Consider the following 21,147-nt stretch of genomic DNA (forward strand, 5'->3'; position numbering starts at 1 on the left):
AAAACAAATACAACTACTTCACAAAGTGTTTAAAGGTATTTATGAGGTATATTACATTTTATAAATTTTAATATAATTTACTAGAAATATGCCATAGTTTGTTGGTAATACTGTGTTTTGGGGTGTTGGCTGATGGCTCAGATGAAATCTTAGAGAATAATCTGAGCTCATGTTGATGAATAGAAATCCAGTATTTCCAGCAGACTAGGTCTTTTCTTGAAGTTCTGTTATAAATTTATTCTTTGTGGTGCTAGCTCCCTCTGTAGAATTTGATTAAGATTGCAACTTGACTTTTTATATCATTTAGCAAAGTGATTGAAACATTATCTAGAATAGATTTGAAAAATTTCTTGTAAAATTTTACTTTATATCTCAATCACTTCCAAGTGTTTTTATTGTGAAAATGTTACCTTTATAAAAATATCTCACTTTATATATATACTAAATTTTAATGTCATATACAAAATGAAACCACCTTCCTCAAACATTCCTACTCCTTTAATGCTTTGTTTGGGAAGGCCAGGGAGACTTGTGATTTCTATGTGTATAAGTCTGTGTTGGGTAAGACAGGAGGTAGAAAAAAGCCTGAAGGAAACTTGAAAACAAAAATGTTTTGGAATTAATTGGATTCTATATATCATATTTGAAATTATCCTTTTATCCCCCCCCAGAGTTTTTTAAAATGGTGAATTGGATAGGAAAATTCATTAAAGGATTTTTTTTTCTGAAAAGAGACAAAAGATTTCTGCATGGTAGAAAGAGCAAAAGAAATATTTTAGCAAGATCCCAAAATGGAACAGAGAAATGCAAAAAACATACTTCACCTGTATACAATTTGCATAAAAGTATGCTCTTGCAAAGAAAATCCTTTGTTACCAAATCCTTTCGTGGGAGTGTGGGTAGTTTTTTTTAACCACTACCTTTTTTCCTTTCTTCCCTAAACTATTTTATATAAATATTAAATTGTGTAATTAGCTCTTCAAAGATGTTTTCTCTATTAGAATGAGGACAAGGGAATGTGATGGCTTCCAAGATGGAATTTAGAGAAATGGGCAAACTGATGTCAACCATAATGCCGTGGATTATGTACAACGTGATAATGAGGATAGGCAAGAACAAAGTGTATGTGCTCTTTCAATTTATCCAAATTTAACTGTACCTTCTTCTGAGGAGGATTAAGGACTCTGTTAGGATCATGCATGGATAGGCTTTTAAACAATTTTGTAGGATAATTATTTTTAAAGTCTTTGTTAATGCTAAACCTTTATTATTCTGTTAAGGTATGATATAGGTTACACAAGTCTGGCATGCATCATGGTGGCATAAAGAAATTCAAGGATGATTCTTACTTATACTTTTTATATTTGCTGACCTTGACTGAATTTGGTATCAGAGAATTATTTGTAAGATTACTAGCATAGAAAAGAATAGAATTGTATGAATATAACAAATTCTTCATTATCTTTAAAGCAAATATTATGCCCTTAAAATAATAATATTGTGTTCCAATTTTAGTATATGTGCTGCCGAAGCGAGCACATATTGTGTTCCTATATAAGTAAAATGTTTATATTGATACGTAAATATTTTGCTAGGGGTTCTTATAGTTTTTATCTTTTAATCAGTTACTTTCTCACAATCTTTAAGGATACTAACCCATCTTTCATTAGTCTCTGGAAGAAATCTGGAGTGGACTCCCTTTACATTATTATTGGCTACTTAAAAGTCCACGTCATTTTAAATTTGGATTAACCTAATGTGTCACATGTATAGTAGTGAGTCCCAGTGTTAATACTTCTTATATCATTTATTTAAATTTTTGTTAACTTAAAAAAATTTAGCCTTATCCTAATAATATCTGTGAAATCATGAGTTTTATATATTTATTTAAATATGAAACTATTCAAATCAAGATATTTGCTGCTTAAAATTGTCTCCAGTACAAGTGGACATGTGCTTTCTGATGTGATGCACTGAGGACAGAACATCACGTGTAGTACTCCTATTTAAAAAAAAAAAAAAGCATGAATCTGATTGTGAGGGAAACATCAAACCCAAATCTGATTGTGAGGGAAACATCAGACAAATTCAATGAAACAGCTGGCCTGTACTCTTTAAAAAAGAGTCACTGTTGTGAAATATAAAGACTGAGAAACTTTTCCACATTAAGAGAAACCAAAGAAAGGGAACAACTGAATGTAATGCACGGTCCTGGGTTGTATCCTTGGAGGGAAGGTGGGTATTATAAAGGATATAACGGATAGCTGGCAAAAGTGAATGTGGACTATAGATTAGGTAATAGTGTTATAACAATGTTAAATATTGTGAATTCCTAAATGTACCATGGTTATAAAGACAGTTGTCGTGTTTTTAGGAAATAACACACTCAAGTATTTGGGAGTAAAGGGTGTTGATGACTGCAGCCTACTTAAGTGGTTCAGCAATAACTATGAGTAATAATAAATACTGGGGGGGTGCCAAAAAAAATGCATATACATTTTAACAGATGTTAACATTTGAGCTCAAGCAGTAGTTCGCTGTAATCAGAAGTGTCTGGACCACGTTGAGCACCTCTTGTAATTGCAGAAGTCAAACGTGACTTGTATTCATCTTTTGTTATCAGTATATATTAATGCAGGTTTTTTTCCTTTCTTAAAATATGCATACTTTTTTTGGCACCCTCTGTGTGTATGTGTATATCATGTGTGTATACATGTGCATATACATAAAATGAGAGAGATAAATCAAATTGTGTTGTAATGTTAATATTAAGTAAATGTAGGTGACGAGTATATGGGGAGTTATTTGTATAATTCTTGCAATTTTCTTGTAAGTTTGAAATAATTTCAAAATAAGAACTTAAAAAAAATTGTCTCAATTATCACCAGTGGTGCACATACTATACTTTGGGAATCACTTGACCCTGAGTCAGCAGTGGCTCTGGTAGGTATTTTTTTTACATATATATATATATATATATATATATATATATATATATATATATATATGTAGGTAAGAAATTCTTAAAAGAGAACCATGGAACTTCCTTTACCTTTCTTGACTACCTCCTATTCATCTTTTAAGACAGCTCAGATACTCTTTCTGGTAGCTTTCTCCATTGCACACCCTTCCTGTCCTCTGGGATTCATTTGGTGTAAATCATCAGGCAGACTAGAATTAGAATCCTGGTTTTGATCCTTACTAGTTGTGTGACTGGGTAAGTAGAGACTCAAAGAAAAGTCTCCTTGTCCTTTTTAAGAGGAAGAAGAGCTTTCCCAGAATTACCACAGTAGATTTCTCCTTAATTTGTCATTGACTTCCATTGTATCATACGCCCATTCCTAAACCAGTGACTGGCAAAGAAAATAGAATTATGATTTGGCTTATTCTAATCAAGAATCATTCCATGCGTTAAAACACAAGATGATCTAATAACTGAAAAAAATTTGGAGTTCCATTGGAAAAGGGAAATGGCTGTTAGTTTGGGAACTAACTGTAATACAGTGTTTAAGTAAAATGGCCTGTCACATTTCCTTGGAACACAGCAACCAGGGCCATACCTGCAAACTATCTCAGTGAGAAATTTCCTAAAACTGTTTCTGTTATAATCTTTATTCCTTATTACTGTGCATACTGAAGGAAATTAAAAATTTAAACCATTCCCTGACAGTAACAAAAATATAAAAATATACGAAATTGAGTGAATAGTTTTGAAAGCATGGATGATTTTTGTTATCTTCAGATTTGAAAGGGATGTACACACTTATGTGGCCTCATGGGGAATATTGCTTCCTTTTGTCTTAACATAATTTCAGCCTCTTCTTTGATTTCATCCTCAGCAACCAGCAGGACACCTTTAAAAATAAACAAACAACATTATTTACTGCCTTTAAAACCAGGGAAGGTAGAAAAATACATTCAGAAGAATTCTATATAGTGTGAACTACTACTTTGTTTAGTGCTTTATATTTGAGAAGAGATGCTGCATATTTTTAGGGGATCACAGGAGGGAAGCTTGTTACACTTCTGCTGCCTCCTGAAAACATCATTATTATACAGTCATGTGCCACATAATGACAGCAACGTTTCTGTCTGTCGTGGTCCTATAAGATTATAATGGAACTGAAAAATTCCTGTGGCCTAGTGACACCGCAGCTGTCTTGACATCGTAGTACAACGCGTTACTCTCATGTTTGTGATGATGCTGGTGTAAACACACCTACCACGTTGCCAGTCGTATAAAAATGTAGCACATACAATTGTGTATATAGCACATACTACTTAATGATAGTAAACAACTGTTACTGTTTTATGTATTTACACTATACTTTTTATCATAACTTTAGAGTATACTCTTTCTACTTATAAAAAAAGTTTGTAAAACAGTATGCTGTGTCATACATCTTGTGTTTACTGCGTCTCTTGGTTGCATGATTTTTCTCCTGTGCTTGGTTTAATCTCATGTTATTTTCTTCATCATGACCCCTAAGTGGTCAGAATCCACTGCTAATGTTGCCAGTAAGAGGCCACATAGAGTGACTGACCTGGAAACAAAATTAAGAGTGATTAAGGACTACGAAGGTGGAAAATCAGTGATGGTTATTGCTTGCCAGTCAGACGTGTCCCGTTCCACCATGACTGTGATCTTGAAGAACAAGAACAAAGTGACGGAAGCTGTTAGAGGTCTGTTTCATTGACGGCAACGAGACTAACAAAAATTTGAGACAGGCAGAAACTTCTAATGACGTGAATTGTAGACCAGACACAGAAGCGTGTCCCTCTCAGCGCCATGACGATCCCGGCCAAAACAAAAAGTTTGAGACACTGAAAGAAAAAGCTGGACCTGACTACTATGTTGAATTTACTGCTAGCTCTGAGTGGTTTAAACGATTCAAGAGTTGCTATTCATTACATAATGTGAAGATGAGTGGTGAGTCTGCAAGTGGTGATGTGAAGGCAGCTGAAGAATTTTTGGAAACTCTAGATAAGCTGATTGTGGAGGAAGATTACTTGCCAGAGCAAATATTCAGTATGGATGAAACCTCCCTATTCTGGAAACGGATGCTTGAAAGGACTTTTCATCCATGAGGCCAGGTCAGTGCCAGGTTTCAAGGCTTTTAAGGGCAGGATAATAGTCTTGCTTGGGGGCAGTGTTTCAGTTTGCAAAACCCTCTGTGATCTGGCACAGTGAGAACCCAGGGCCGTCAAGCATGTCAGTAAGCACACACCGCCAGTGTCCTACAGGAGCCAGCTCCGCTCCCAAAATGCCCCCTGCAATTGCTGTGCCAGTGACATGGAGAAGTATTGGTTGGTTAATAAGACACCTTTCACGATTTGTTTATTATTGGTAATGTTCCCATACACCCTCCTTTTCTTGGTGATCTTTACCCCAATATCGAAGTGTTTCTCCCTCCAAATACCACCTCTTTGATCCAACAAATGGATCAAGGAGTTATAGCTGCTTTGAAGGCCCACGACCTGGCGAGGACCTTTGCCCAGGTTGTTGCTGCAACTGAGGAAGACACTGAGCAGACACTGATGCGATTCTGGAAGGATCACAACATCTGTGACGCTTGGGGTGACGTCACCAGGAGGGTATGAGTGGCATCGGGACGAAGGCACCCAAGAGGTTTGTCTGTGCCGTCAAAAGATTTGCCAAGGGTGAGGAGGTTGCAAAAATCCACAAGGCTGTGGGTGGGATGGCGAACAGCTTAAACCGGGGCGTGGATGAAGGTGACATGGAGGAGTCCCAGAGGGGTTCCTGAGGAAATGACTAATGAGGGGTCAGAACTGGAACAGGAACGCACAGCTGAAGAAGAGGCCAGAGAAAAGGAAACTGCAGGGGAAGAAGAAGCCCCAGGAAAATTCACAGCTAAGGGTTTGGCAGAAGCTTTTGCAGACCTCAGGAAGCTCCTGAAAAGGTTTGAAACATGATCCCGATACTGAAAAGTTTTTGTTAAATGTTCATGGTGCGTTATCTGCTTAGGAGCAAATCTGTGATGAAAAAAAGAAACAAGTCAAGTAAAATACCATGGACATATTTCTGAACTGACACCTCCTTAGGAAGAGCCTCAGGCATGTCCTTCAGGAGGTCTTCCAGAAGAAGGCGTTGTGGTCATACATGGCAGCTCCATGTGTGTCATTGTCCCTGAAGACCTTCAGTGGGACAAGACGTGGAGGTGGACGACAGTGGGATCACTGCTCCCGGCCCTGTGTCGGCTGAGGCTAGTGTTTGTGTCTGTGTCTTAGTTTTTCATATAAAAGCTTAAAAAGTGAAAAAACGAAAAAATTTAACTGTAGAAAAAAGCTTGTAGAATAAGGATATAAACAAAATATTTTTGTATAGCTATACAGTGTATTTTTAAGCTATTATTATAAAAGAATTGAAAAGTTTAAAAAAATTAAAATTTTTTAAAAATAAAAGTTATAGTAAGCTAAAGTTAATTTATTATTGAAAAAAGAAAAGTATTAAAAAAAATAAATTTAGCGTAGCCTAAGTGGACAGTGTTGACAAAGGGTACAGCCGTGGACAGTCGTGTCTTGGCCCTCACGGTCACTCACTCACTCACTCACTGACTCACCCAGAGCACCTTCCGTGTAGCAGGCTCCATTCATGGTGACCTATACAGGTGTGTCATTTTTTCTATCAAAAGATAGATACTATATTTTTACTGTGCTTTTTCTATGTTGAGATATGTTTAGATATACTAATACCACTGTGTTACAGTTGCCTACAGTATTCAGTGCAGTAGCATGCTGTACAGGTTTGTAGCCTGGGAGCAATAGGCTACAACATAGCCTAGGTGTGTAGTAGGCCATAGCATCTAGGTTTGTGTTAAATGCACAGTATGATGTTTGCACAATGATGAAATCACTCAGCAACACGTTCCTCAGAACGTATCTCCATTGTTAAGTGATGCATGGCTATAGTTTTTTTTGGGGGGTAGATGGTTAAAATCGTAATAGTTTGAAGTATTTTATTCCAGACTATTATAAATTATTACTGTTACTTGTTGTTTGAAATTATTTTACTCATTTACTCAATAAAGGTAGCATTAGATCCTCTCCATAAAAGGAAGAATATTATCTCCTAAGCAAAGAAGTATAGATTAGCTATGGATGAAAGCGATGACTATGGATCCCATTCACCTTGAAGAAAGAATGAAAGTAGAATTGAGTAATTTCTGGAAAAAGCATGATGAAATGTTATGTCCTAGTATTTATTATATTTAAGATTATTTAATATTAGTAAGTGATTGTATAATTAAAATATTCTAATTTATGTATCTTTCAATCCGTTTGTAATAACCAAACCACAAACATTCAATTTGCTTTGCATATGGAGAACTCTGCCTTAATTTTCATAATATTTGTATATGCTATTTATGCTTTTCATTTCTCTGTAAAAATTACTTTGTTAATATGTGAGACCTGGAAAAATAATAGTGTTGATACAACAATGCCTTAAAGATTATAGTAGTATCTAGTTTTACAATATTCCTGAGGTGTAGGTAATTTTTAGCCTCTCTTAAAATTTCCGTATTATTTTTAACTGTTATTATTATCATTTGCATCTTTCTTATTTGTTTCCGTTGTTCATACTAATTATGCCCTGAGATATTAGCATAGTATTAATATAAATTTATTATTTTTTTCTATGGGATACCTCATTGGATATTTGAAAATGATGAAACATTTTTTAGGGGTAGACATTGTCATTTGTATTCCCAGCACTTAGTAGGCTCTTATATTTTGGTGACTGACTTGAGGATAACTTAATGTGTAATAATATTTCACTGTCTTCCATTAGTTTGTATAATTGAGGGAATTTTCTGTTGTTCTTTCTCTAGAATTGTGATCTATAAAGTGTATTCTAAAATTATGTATATATTTTCATAACTATTTTACCTTGGCCTGCATAAAGCAAGTATTTCTTTAAAAAGTGTAATAATTTAGCCTTATAAACCCATTGTTATTTGAAAAAATGAATATTGTATGATATGAAGCACTTTTTTTGTTGCTATTTTCAGGTTTCAGTATCTGGAAGCCCCTAGGTGAAAGTTGAGGTCTATTACCTATCTTCTTTATTCTGTCTGGAATGATTTATTGATATTGTAAAACAAAACTTAACCATTAAGACTGTAGCTGTGGGATTCTGGGCATCATTTCACTGACTTTGTAACTGGTGGTGCTGATAGCATTATCACTGTTACTAATCATTATCCTTTGAATGTCCACATTTGTAAGGCAGAGTAAGTAAAGCCATTATACATGTTTAATTCCAGGAATGACTTAGCATACAGTTTAATGTTAATATGTAGGAATTTTATTTAAAACCCTTTTTTAAGGCAGGGTGTTATGGTTCTAAGGCCTCCTGCTCCTGGCCATTTTATGTGCAAAATTATTGGTGATAAAAGTTGTGTTTTATCAGTTTCAAGTGAATGATTCCATTTCCCATCTGCAAAGTTATTTGTAAGGTATTATTTAATGCTTAATTTATGCCTTTCTTCTCTCATCGCAGTAATGAAAATGTCCCTCAGGTTCTTGAATATTTTTAGCTGTAGAAAACATGTAGTACCATTCCTTTAATTTTACTAATGAATAAGCCGAGGCATAGAAATCATAATTGGCAAGGAAAAGACTGTAACCCAGGTCTTTTTAGTCCATTGTTCTTTCCATTTTACCAAATTGTGTTCATTTTCCCAAAATATGCATTATGGAAGCATACTGAATTTTGAATTGATCTGCTTCTTTTTAAAGAAGCAGATGTGTTCTTTAATTTCCGACTGTGGCTTTTTAGTCTGAATACAGTTTGCAAAAGCTAATGTGTAATAGAATTACCTCTTGATCAAGTATTCTATCCTTTATTTTCATAACCTCTTTGAAGTGGTAGTAATATTTCCTCCAAAGAAGAATAGAAAGTAGAAACTTAACATACTTGTACAAGGTTGTACTGTATAGTTGAATTGAGAGTACTCTTAAATCAGTTGTTGCTCTTTGGCTTTTTTTTGGTCACCATTAGCTTTCGTATTGTTAATATAAGATAATGCATGTGAATTATCTAACTAGTTTCCATGTATGTAAACACTCATATGTGCACATTATTCATATTTGGCCTATTGTAATTTTCTAAACTGAAAAATCTGATCTCATTTCTTCCAGGTTTAAAAACTGTCAATGATCCCTCTTTGTCTGCAGGATGAAGCCCAAAGAAATTCCTTTGCTTTTTACTCCCTGGTTTTGGCATCTATTTGCAGTTCATTGAATAATGTCCCTCTTGTCCTTGCATCTGTACACACTGCTCCCTCTAAAACCCCCCTCCTTGTAGGCCACCTCTCACCATTCCAAACCCTTTTCAAGATTTGGATCTCTATTTATCTGGAAAACTTTGACCTGTTAAAAAACAAAATTCAACTGCATGCATTTTAAAGATGGTACTGGTTTTATTCAACAATTCATGAATTGGGCAGCATCCATTTTAGCAGATAGGAAGGAGCTCTGAGGAGCTGCACAGAATGAAAGACTTATGGGCAGAAAGGAGTGAGACCAAGGGGTTAACACTAGGCAACAATCGGGTTGGTTATTGCAAAGTTGTTTCACTTTCAGTGATGACATGGGTCTTTTGGCAGATTAACTAACTAGTGATGATCAGACAATTCCTGATTGACTGTTTTAAGATTCCACTTCTGAGAGAACTGAAACTGTCATTAAGTTAAGTCTCAGTTTGGTGACATGGAGCTTAGCATATGTGTCTCCATTTTGGGCCTGTTGTCTTGTTGTTAATACCTTCTAAATCTGGCTTAGCCCAGATTTTATGTTAGAAGAGTTATTAGATTGTTTTGTAATTCCATGCTTTCTTTTTGTCTGCTCTGGATTATGAGCTATACAAAGGCAAGGCTATCTTTGTATCATCAGGAGTTGGCACTATGCTAAGCATATTCTAGAAGCTTAATACATTTTAAATGAATAAATATTATACTTAAATGTCTCCAATTCTATTCTTCTTTTTTATAATTCTTGCCCAGAATGTTATAGTGACACCTCATATGATCACCCTGCCTCTAGTCTCACCCCTTCTCCTATCCATACTTCACATTCTTCTTTTAATGTGTGTTGTAGCTTTGTTTCTGTCCTACTGATTGCCTACCTTTCTAAAACACCAATTTGTCCCATCACTCGACCATGTTATTAAAACACTTTAATAGTTCTCCATCCATTGCCTACAGGATTGAAGGGGTTCACAACAGGCCTCCCCAAGCAAGATGTGCTACTTTGGCATGTGGATTATTTTGAACTGAAGGTAATCAAGACCCTGGGCTCAAGAGAACTTTTCACCTCTCCCTTAAATAATTTATATTGAGGACGTGTCCCATAATAAGAGTTATCACCAGAAAACAAAATCTACCCTTCTTATCATCCTGCAAATTATCCTCCTCCACTCTGAAGCCTCAGGTCCCTCACCTCATCCTTATGCCATATATACCTCATTTTACCTGTCTGTCTTTGAAACTCTCATATGTTCCCATACATACATATATAATTAAATTTGGTTATTTTCTCTTGTCAATCTGTCTTATGTAGATTGAATTATTAGACTAGCCAAAAGAAGCTAGAAGGGTAGAGAAAAATGACTTCCTCCCCCACAGAATGAATTTCAAGTTGTTCAGCCAGACTTGGAAGAAGCTGATGGTCTGAATCTGGCTTTCCTTTTTAACACCACCCCCTGTCATCAACCTTCTCCCGTAAGCCCCAGTAAGACCTAATTTCTTGTTTTTGTACCTGTGTCTTTCCACCTGGCTGTCCTACCCCTCCCCAATCTTACCTGCCTGATAACTTCAATACTTAATTACTTCTTCCAGAAAGTTTCCTCTTCACCTCTAATAACTTTGCTTCTCTTGTACAATAATTTCTGTGTTGTCTTCATCTTAGGCTAAGCTCATTGAGGCCTATGACAATTTCTTATCCAGTTCTGCTTGTGTGTAGTTTGTAAGTCTGTTTATTAAGTGCTATTGAATCAAATTAAATGCCTGTGAGTTGTGGAATCAGTATTATTTAAATTGGAAGTTAAATTTTAAGAAAGTGATTTTTTAGGAATTTTAGGAAAATTTTGTTAGCTTTTTAAAGCATAATCCAAAATGATAGTATTTTAATGTTTATTTATTGAAGTCTTTTTAGACAATTTTAAATGATTTTGGTTTCTTTGTATTGAATGTTGTAGGAAGATATAAAAAAGACTTTGATCCATAATTTAATCCTTTTAAAAATAGAGTTATCAGAACATTTGTAGAGCATAACTTTATTTCCATGCTGATTTCATCCTGCCACATTATTTGTTGTCAAATAAGGGGGAGAAAGGAGTGAAGTGGGAGGATAGAGGGAGAGGTCAGGAAGGGGGAAGGAAGAGGGTGAAGAGAGTGTGTATGTGAGATGAAGTTTATTTTACCACTCAGTGTGCAGATTTTTATTTAATCTGTCTGCTTTTTAATATGGATGTATAGTCCATGTCTCCAGAGATTTCTGAGTCTTTTGATGATTCTGCAAATAAACTGATTTGCTTCTTATTTCTTCCTTTCCTTCTGCTTCCTCAGGCTCTGGTTTTAGATTTTCTTGGTGTTCTGGTTCAGCCATCAGTGTATCTGTTATTTTAAAGACTTCAAACATCACATGGACATTTCTCACCAAAACTACTGTTCTTGTGAGTTTATTGTTACTTCAGTGCAAGGGCAGAGATGAACTTTGCTTTTAAGTCTTTTGTGTTGAAGCAGAAGTTAATAATGGTCAGCATATTTTGCATATAAAAGTTGTATAAATTGAGATGTTCAAATCCTTTACAAGAAGAAATGCTGCGTCTGGAAGGTGCTCAGACAGTGAGGAAAAACAACAGCTACATTGTAAGCTCCAGAGAGAATGGGTTTATATCTTTGTACATTTGTGTTTACTTTCCATTATAAACGTAGTGTAACATAGTGTGGTTAACCAACAGTTATTGGAAAATTATATTATGTAATTATTATCATTGTAGATAAAAGAGCATGTAAGAAATATGCTACCTTTTTGGTTGGCTTTAGTATTTTGATCCTGTTGTCCTTCTCCGTTTCACCTTTAAGAACCTGTTACAAAATTTATCAAAATAAATAACCTTACCTTATTTCTGATTTTATCCTCAGTTTGTTTATATTCCTTTTTTTCATTGTTACATGTCGGTTTAGCTCATAAAATTATGGCCTAAGTTATGTTTTGATCATTATCAGCACACTGTTAGTACTCAGAAAGCTTTTATTAATAAACCTTGATTAGCCTTACTAATTTCAGTTGATTATTATTTTTAAAAAACTCAGCTCTGAAATAAACATAAAGAACAGGCAACACTATCATTTGTGAAAATTGTTTACATCTCACCCTCTTCATTGAATAGTATAGACATATTATAGCAAGATGTGTTATTTTTGTATTAAAAATTGACACTTTTTAAAGCTTAGACCTCAAAGTTAAGTTCTGAGGAGATTTTTATCCTTAATGGCATTACAAAAATGGCTAACTCCTCAGTAATTAAAAAAACAAAACGATGCTGCAACTTTGGTTCAGTTTTCAAATATACATTTGCTTGCTAATCAAGCTACTTTTCGTTATTCATTCATAGTGCTTTATAATAATTCTCCATTGTTATGCAGTGTTTTCAAAGAAGCTAAAATGGTAAATGTAAAATATTGTTTTAAAACTAAGGTGATACCCACCAGATGGTGCTATTTCACCTGTTTTGTCTGTGAAAATAAAGAGGATAAATGAATAATAGAACTTTAGAAAAGTGTATAGAGAGCTAATATGTTTTGGCCATAGTATTTTGGGGGTAGAGGAGCTCAGCGGAAAGAAGTATTCAAATGTAAACTTGTATTCAGTACTGTATGTTTACCTTAATAAAGGTAAGTTTATTATTAGAGTTAACGTGACGGAGAATCTTCTATTTAGTCTAAAATTATTAAATAGATATTCTTTTTAAGGTTGACAGTGCAGATCCTGTTAACTCCATGTGCATGAAAAATGTAATTATTTGTAAAAGGAGATGTGTATTACCAAAATTTATGTTTCATTTTTCTTTACGTTTTCAAATAAAGAATACTAAGATTACTGAGTGATAGAATTATTTACAAATTAAGGGAAACATTTAGATTATTTTATGTGTTCTTAAATATTTTCCAAATAAGGAGTGAGAATTAGGTTTGAATTCATTATTTTTACAAAGGGAAAAGATAACTATTCTAAATTAATTTGTATATTAGGAAGAAAACAACTGTGTGGTACACTATTCATTTAGCTGCTCCAGTTGAATGACTGACCATCCATTATATTAACATGGCTAGCTAATGAAATGTAGGTACTTATTAGTGAGGTATGGAAGCTTCAGTCAATGTTTCTAAGATTTTAATGTACTTACTTTTTCTGATCTAATTATCATTCCATTCGTAGTTTTATGTGACCATGAGATTGATGCATAAAGATGTCTAGGTACTGTTAAAAGTTATTTACCAAAGTCACTGTTGATTCTGTCAACAGTGATTTTATTGCTATGTTTGAAATTAAAAATTAAACTTGCTTTCATTTCTTACATTTAAATTTTTCCTCTGCCAAGGTACATTTATCACTTTGGATTCAGTGAACGAAACATCTGTATAAGCTTGTATATAGAGAGAATATATTTTTCTTGTGTTCCTAGACGTTGTGAATGAATATTTTAATCATCATATATTGACATCATCCTCATGATACCCTTAAGATTATGAACCACCATACTGCTTTATCTTGTTTCATAGCATTTGTCTTTTTTTTTACTTTGTATTATAGTTGAGTATATATCAGATCTCTCCTGCAAGAGTGTAGTTCTTCCTGCTTAGTTTCCTTCATTTCACTTAGCATAGTACTTTACATATAGTAGACAATCTGTATATATGTTACATAAAATAGTACTTTTGTCGTGCTAAGTATTACTAGTAGTGTTACAATAAAAGAGAAATTATTTAGATAGCTTTTCCTCCCTGTGTGAATTTCCATAGTAACAAAGAGTATGCTGTATTATTTTTATCTTCTTTACTGAGATGGCTTTTTATAGTTGGTTTAAAAGGACCATCTCACTGAAATCTCTTAGAATCCTAGTAGTGACGCATTCTATCCTGGTGAAGATAACTGTATTTTCAGTTTTTAAAGAAGTAAAAAATCTTGTTATCAGTCTGGTTTCATGGAGGTCTTGAGAATTAGAGATGGCCTAGTTCAGTGGTTCTCAGTGTGGTTCAGGGTCTTTTTGGTGGGGGGTAGGTTCATAAGACCTAAGGGGTCTGGGAGGGTAGAACTACTTTCAAAATGGTACTAAGACATGATTTGCCCTTTTTATTCTCATGCTTTCATGAATGTAAGTAGTTTCCAGAGGTTATATGACATGTGATATTGTTTGACTGTAAGCATATGAAAGTCTTCTATAATACTAAACCAGACATTAAAGAGATTTGTAAAAATTATAAAACAATGTATTCTTATCATTAATTTTTTTAGTTTTGAAATCAGTTATTTTTCATATAATGTTTTTTATGTTGACATTTAATGGTCCCGTTATTTAAAAAATAAATTAATACACATTTAAAAAAATGTATGTTTTAATTGCTAATATGGTAGGTAACCAGGGGTAGACACAAAAGCTCTTTGAAGTACTCAATACTTTTTTTAAAATGTAAAGAGGTCCTGAGACTAAAGTATTTGAGTACTTCTGATCCTAATTTTTTACTTTCCTTTCACAGGTGAGGGTACTCTGAGGCTTAGCTGATACTTGTATCACAGACTTCTGACTGCTTTGATTTATTTTGTTAGTATTTCACTTTTTAGATAGTCTCTAACCTAATACCAACTCTGAGCTCCTTAAATTGTGTTTTAGTTTGATATTTTAACTATATTAAGTATATGAGTAAACAGAATATTGACCTGATTTCAGCTACAAGAAAATGGTGAGGTGTTTTTTTTTTTTTTTTTTTTTTTTTGAAGATTTTACTGGGGAAGGGGAACAGGACTTTATTGGGGAACAGTGTGTACTTCCAGGCCTTTTTTTTTTCCAAGTCAAGTTGTTGTCCTTTCAATCTTAGTTGTGGAGAGCGCAGCTCAGCTCCAGGTCCAGTTGCCGTTGCCCACCATCCCTTGTGGGAGTCGAGGAATTGAACTGGCAACCTTGTGGTTGAGAGCCCACTCTCCAACCAACTGAGCCATCCAGGAGGCAGCTCAGCTCAAGGTGCCATGTTCAATCTTAGTTGCAGGGGGCAGAGCCCACCATCCCTTGCGGGACTCGAGGAGTTGAACCGGCAACCTTGTGGTTGAGAGCCCACTGGCCCATGTGGGAATCGAACCGACAGCCTTTGGAGTTAGGAGCATGGAGCTCTAACCGCCTGAGCCACCGGGCTGGCCCTGGTGAGGTTTTTTTTAAAACACATAACATGTCTAGTGTAACCTTGCTATAAAGTATGAACTTCCTAGCAGGAAAAGGAAGTTAATACATGAATAGTGTAACCTTAGTGTCAAACATATAAAGTTGAGGGCAAAGAGATAGCCTCTTGTGTTTTAGAGACTTTTTTACTATCTTTACTCTTTTCCCCCTTGTCAACAATAAAACATTGGTTACAAGCTTCCCTGGACATTTATAGCAGTTCGCTCATAGAAGAACAATCTATTCTATTCTTAGGTTTCAAAAATTAACAGGATAATATTTCCATATTCCTCTTTTGGTGGGTATGCATTATTTCTCATGTTGAAACTCACGGTTGGCAGGGTGGATTTTAAAACATCCCCTTGTTTATTTTAATTATTGAAGGAATTTAAAATCATGTCATAAAGACAGATTGAAAACCTGATTGTTTTAACTTAAAGAAAGAGAATCAGGATATATATGATAGCCCTCTTCATTTGAAAGGCTTCCTTTATATGGAAATGAAATTAGATTTGTTGACTTATTTGTGAAGCATCAAGGATAGAAGAATCAATATGTGGATGACACAGACTGAATAATTTTAGCTCAATAAAGGAAAGCTTTCTGGTGGTAAAGAAATACAGATATAGAATCAGCTTATTTTGGAGGTATGAGTTCCATTTCTTAGTTATTAAAGTATAGACCAGATTACTTGGTAGGAACGTTGGCAAAATGAATCAAGGAACTCTGGTTAATTGGGTTGGGTGACCTTTAAGATTCTTTCTATTAATATGTGTTTGGGTACAGTTTTTGAAAATAACTTGTTTTCATGACATGAGTTTATTTTTCAGAGGCAATTGGCTTAGTAGATATATTTCACTTTTATATCAACTAGTCAATAAACCTGAAGACTTTATGGATCTGTGGACCTGCCATGAGCAGTATGATCGATTTCCCTAGAAGGAATGTGTTTTGTTTGCTCCTTTTCTTGCAAGCCATTTGAAGAGATGATGGATTGGTAGCAGAACTTGGGAAGAAAAAGGGATGATAAACATTAGAAAGGAAGATAAGAGCCATTTTGGAGATGTACATTGAAGAGATGGTATTTTGGGGTGTATTTTATTTTCTTAATTTGCTTATGATCACAAATATTTTTTGCCTCTTCTTACCACTCTTTTCTTGTCTGCTTCTTTTCCATGTATTTCAACAAGGTAACTATAACCAATATTTGTGTGAAATTCTCAATTGTTGGTGGTTTTTAACTAGTAGGGTCCTTTGTAATATAATCACTACAATGATGACTGCATTAAAGTATACCATATTGTATTACTTATTAATTTAACCGAGTATTTGCAGGGAGGAGGAGGGAAGGATCTAACCTAATATTTTAAACTCTTTATTTTCTTGGTGTACTAGAGGGAAACACATGTTCTTACTATTACTAGAAGTATATGGATTATAGGAAATATTTGGCTTTATTTTCATTTTCTAGTGGGTGTTTGTATTTCTTGTTTCTGCATGTATCTTTATATATCATTTATATTCTTAATACTTTCAAAAAAATTTGAGATGTCTTATTGTACACACACGCACACACGTGCGTGCACACACACACAGAGTTTTATTTGTTCATCAGACGTTTATTGAAGGCCTGGCATAGCAGTTAAGTTAAATTACTGAAGGGTTCAGGTAGGGAATGAATGAGTGAAATGAGCCAAGTTGAAACAATAGGTATTGATTGATACATAGATTATAACCTCTGTTCAAAATAAGATACCTGGCACTGTAGAATCTTGTCCTCAGATATAGAGTGTAAATAAGATTGCTCTGTGATATTTAAATAATTAAGAAATTTGACAAGAGAACTGAATGAAAGGGCTTCCTGGTTAACCTCTCATTAGACAAATTAACTAGTCGTCCCGTTCTTCAAGTATGGTGAAATTTTATTAATTATTTATTCATTTAACTAATATTTAGTTATTAATCTTCTCTCGGTAAAGCCATACTTTAGATATTGGATATAGAGTGTCAGATAGGAATTTTCCTTCATTCATAGAGTTTACAGTGTAATGGCAAGACAGATTTGAGCATTAAATTGCTTATTCGATAAGTATTTCTAGTAAAACATATAAAAGCTTAGAACTTGAAGTCTAATGACTCGAGATCTTATTCTGCCACTATTTATTTATTCAGTTAATGTTTATTATTAAATGTTTATGATATATACCAGAAATGGAGAGATTCATAAAATGTAATCCTGCCCTGAAAAAATTCACTCTCTCCAGGATTATAGACAGACAGACAGGAAGGAATAGCTAGCTAGCGTACAGTGTGATATAACTGCTATGACAGCATTATGTATAAAATCCTACAAGAGCAGTAAATTCCTGTAGCTGTGAGGGATGTAAGAAGCTACCTCAAGGAGCTGATATTTGAGCTGGCCTTGAAGGATGAGAGAAATTAGTTGAGAACAGAGGAATCAGCATGAATGAAAGAGGTTTATCCTTATGCCCCCAAACAGAGAGATCTACATGAACACACACAGAAGCATGAATGAGCAAGGTGCATTTGGAGAATGATGAGACATTACACAGTTTGGTTAACACACTAGGTATGTCATAGAAGGAGTGTTAAGAGAAGAAGCTGCATGTGTAGGTTGGAGCCAAATTGTGAGTGATTTTATACAATTAGGCTAAAGTTGTATTTTTATATGCGAGATATCTGGGACCTGTGGAAGGTGCTCAAGCAGGCAACCATGCTTAGTCTACATTTTACAAAAAATAACTGGTAGAATACAAGTTGAAGTGGAGAGAAGTTGAGACTGGAGGCAGATATGTTGGTTTGAAAACTCTTCATAATAGATACGAATGAGATAATGATCTCATAGGTAGCGGTAGTGACTTTAGAACACAGGTGATGGATTCAGAGTATAATTCAGGGGGTGAATTGATGGGATTTAGTGACTGGTGCATGAGGGGAGAGGCCACCCAAAATGCAGGAAGGTTTTGAAGCTTTGTCTCTGGAATCTGTATAGATAAACGGTGATGCTATTAACTTTGAAAGGAAAAGTAACATAATTTGGGGAAAGTAATGAGTTTGGGTTTGTAATGTTGAATTTGGAGGAGTAAGCCTAAATGAATGTTGGCTGTATTTAAGTTGTAAGTGGAGGAAATGCCTATTGAAGAGAAAGGAGAAGAATTAGAAGAGATAGCTGTTAGGTATGTCATTAAATCTCTTAAATTCTGAGCTGGTTATTTATAAAATATGGGAGGTGGAATCAGTCTTTCTGGTTTGGAAATAAGAAATGTTTTAGTTATCACAAATTCTAAATTAGTGGTGCAAAAATCATAATAATTGTGTGTATTACAACTAATAATATTAGTTAACATTGAGTGAATTAAAAATGTAATTCAAATGTAATTGAGTGCTTCCTATGAAGCTTAGCTAAAATGCCAAGTATTTTGCGTTTGTCATCCTATTTAATTCTCATAGCAGCATGAGTTAAATTACTACGATCTGAATTTTCAGAAGACAGAGTATCTTGACCAAGACTTTACAGCAAATAAGTGGTAGGATGGGCATTGAAACCCAGGGCATTCTGACTTTAAAACCCAGGTTTGTAATTACTATGCTGTTTGCCTGTCTTACAGAGCATGAGAGCTATACTGGCTCTAAAGACATCATCTAGCCCTGACCTGTAATCCACTATAATCAAATATCATATGTCATAGCTAAGTTAATTTAATTAATACCAAGATTAGCTATGCAATTTACTTAATAAAAAGTTTACCCAGCAGCCATTCATTACTTCTGTTATCCTTGTGGCAGATCCTTCTTTTGTGTGTATGTATGGGCGCGGGTGTGTGTGTGTGTGTGTGTGTGTGTGTGTGTGTGTGCAGGGCTTACCCCTCTATCATGTGGCTTGAGTAATCCTGATCAGCCTAGGCCAGTCATGGTTGTCCCATTTTTTGTGCTAGTAATTAGTGAAGATGTGGGTATGTGACTTATATCTGGGAAATTTGATGAGGGGCTTCTAGGGAAGGGATTTTCTTTTTTCTATTTCTGGATGTTATCCATCTTGATGGGTATTTGGAATTGTGGGATCTATTTTGTAACCATATGAGGGCTAGTTGAATATAAAATAAAACACTGTATGGCAGAGTAAAAAGATGGAGAGAACGTGGATCCTTAGGATTTTGTCATACTGCTAGATTACCCAATCCTAAAGCTACTTTGCCTCAGGACTAAGTCCTATGTGAAATTAGAGGAAATTTCTTAGGCTTTGTTGTGTGGAAATGAAAATTTTTATGGCCATTTTAAATGAAAATTTATTTGGCCATTTTAAAGTTGATTTTTCTTTATATTTACCACTGAAAGACACCTAACTGGGATCTAAAGTGTTCACCCTTGGTCTGAAGTACAATAGAAAGCCATTGTAAGGCTTGCATTACTATTAGGTTACAATTACAACAGGAATAGTAGAAAGAAAATTTTCGTGTCAGTGTGCCTAATGTAATTGGGATAGAAGTTAGAAATGATCATATTCTAGAAATTAGATGTTAAAGTAGCAAAGTGTCATTGAGGAAATAAATGATTATTTTGACAGTTTCTTCAAATTAGGGTAGGAAATAGAGATGGATTTACTTTGTAGTCAGTTAACTTAAGGTTCAGAGTCCCTAACTTAACAGATCCTTCCAAGACGCTGGGAGAATCCCACGCAATGTATTTACATAGTTATAATCTTTTTGTAAAATTTGCAAAAGCTAGATATTTTAACCAGTTAAAACTTGTGCCTTTTCTCTCTGACTTTCCCTCTATCATACCCTCATATTGGGTGGCATTAGAGTGGCTGGAGGCATTTTTGGGATCTGGTTAAGGGAAAGTTTAGGAGAGGATACATTAGATGGAGTATATGGTTTGCAGTTGTTTCTATGTATAGTTATTGTTAGTCATCCTGGCATAGTATGACTTCCAAGAATAATTTTACTATGTGTCAGTTACTATGTGTCATTTTACACTGTGTCAGTTACTTTTTAATACATAAATACAGCTTATGTATTAAAGAAATGTGATAGAGGTTTTCCTAAATTTGACTATATTGCTAAGAATGTACATGATCTTATCAGTAATAAGTTGTAAAGCTGATATAACCTTTTTAAACTATCTATAATAAAAATTGATCAAACACACTAACAGAAAGACTAATTATCTTTTTCTTCTCTTAATATTACAAAACTATTATATGAAGAGGCAATCAAAAGTATGCAGGCACGCAGCCAGAAATATAGGAGCATAAGAGCATTGTAGAGATTGGTCAAGCAGTTGATAAAAATATACCATTCTTTCTGGAATTTGTGATGTTTGTGGCATTTGTCAGCTTTTGAAAGTTTGTAATTTGTTATTTATTTTTACATTCCAAATAAATATTTACTTCATACCTAATTTTGTAGTCTTTTCCTTAAGGAGAGTTCCACAAATTTAAAAGATTCTGGCCCACAAAACCTGGATCCATTCCTCATAGGAAACAAAGCTAAGATCGGTTTTGTATTAAGTACTGAAATAGGTGAGTCAAGTGATAGTTAAGCAAGTACCATGTTTCAATATTATGGTAGAAAAAGATAGAAATAAAATGTTTGAAATGAACAGAGGGAATTGGAGGGTTTTATAGCTACAGGGTTTGAGTGATAGTATCTTAACACTTTATCAAATTA

At 34.5% G+C, this 21,147-nt stretch overlaps 1 protein-coding gene and 1 long non-coding RNA gene across 3 annotated transcripts in view; both read left to right on the plus strand.

Annotated features, from left to right (window-relative positions):
- The window catches only part of ADK (adenosine kinase), a 450,882-nt gene that overhangs the window by 64,964 nt on the left and 364,771 nt on the right, over positions 1-21,147 (plus strand). The gene's annotated exons all lie outside the window — the stretch shown is intronic.
- On the plus strand, positions 8,944-12,148 carry LOC141572943 (uncharacterized). The gene is made up of 2 exons (XR_012498523.1): positions 8,944-10,300; positions 11,589-12,148. It is a non-coding gene; the product is annotated as an uncharacterized LOC141572943 (long non-coding RNA).

Source organism: Rhinolophus sinicus, linkage group LG07 (assembly GCF_036562045.2).
Source record: "Rhinolophus sinicus isolate RSC01 linkage group LG07, ASM3656204v1, whole genome shotgun sequence".
NCBI lineage: Eukaryota > Metazoa > Chordata > Mammalia > Chiroptera > Rhinolophidae > Rhinolophus > Rhinolophus sinicus.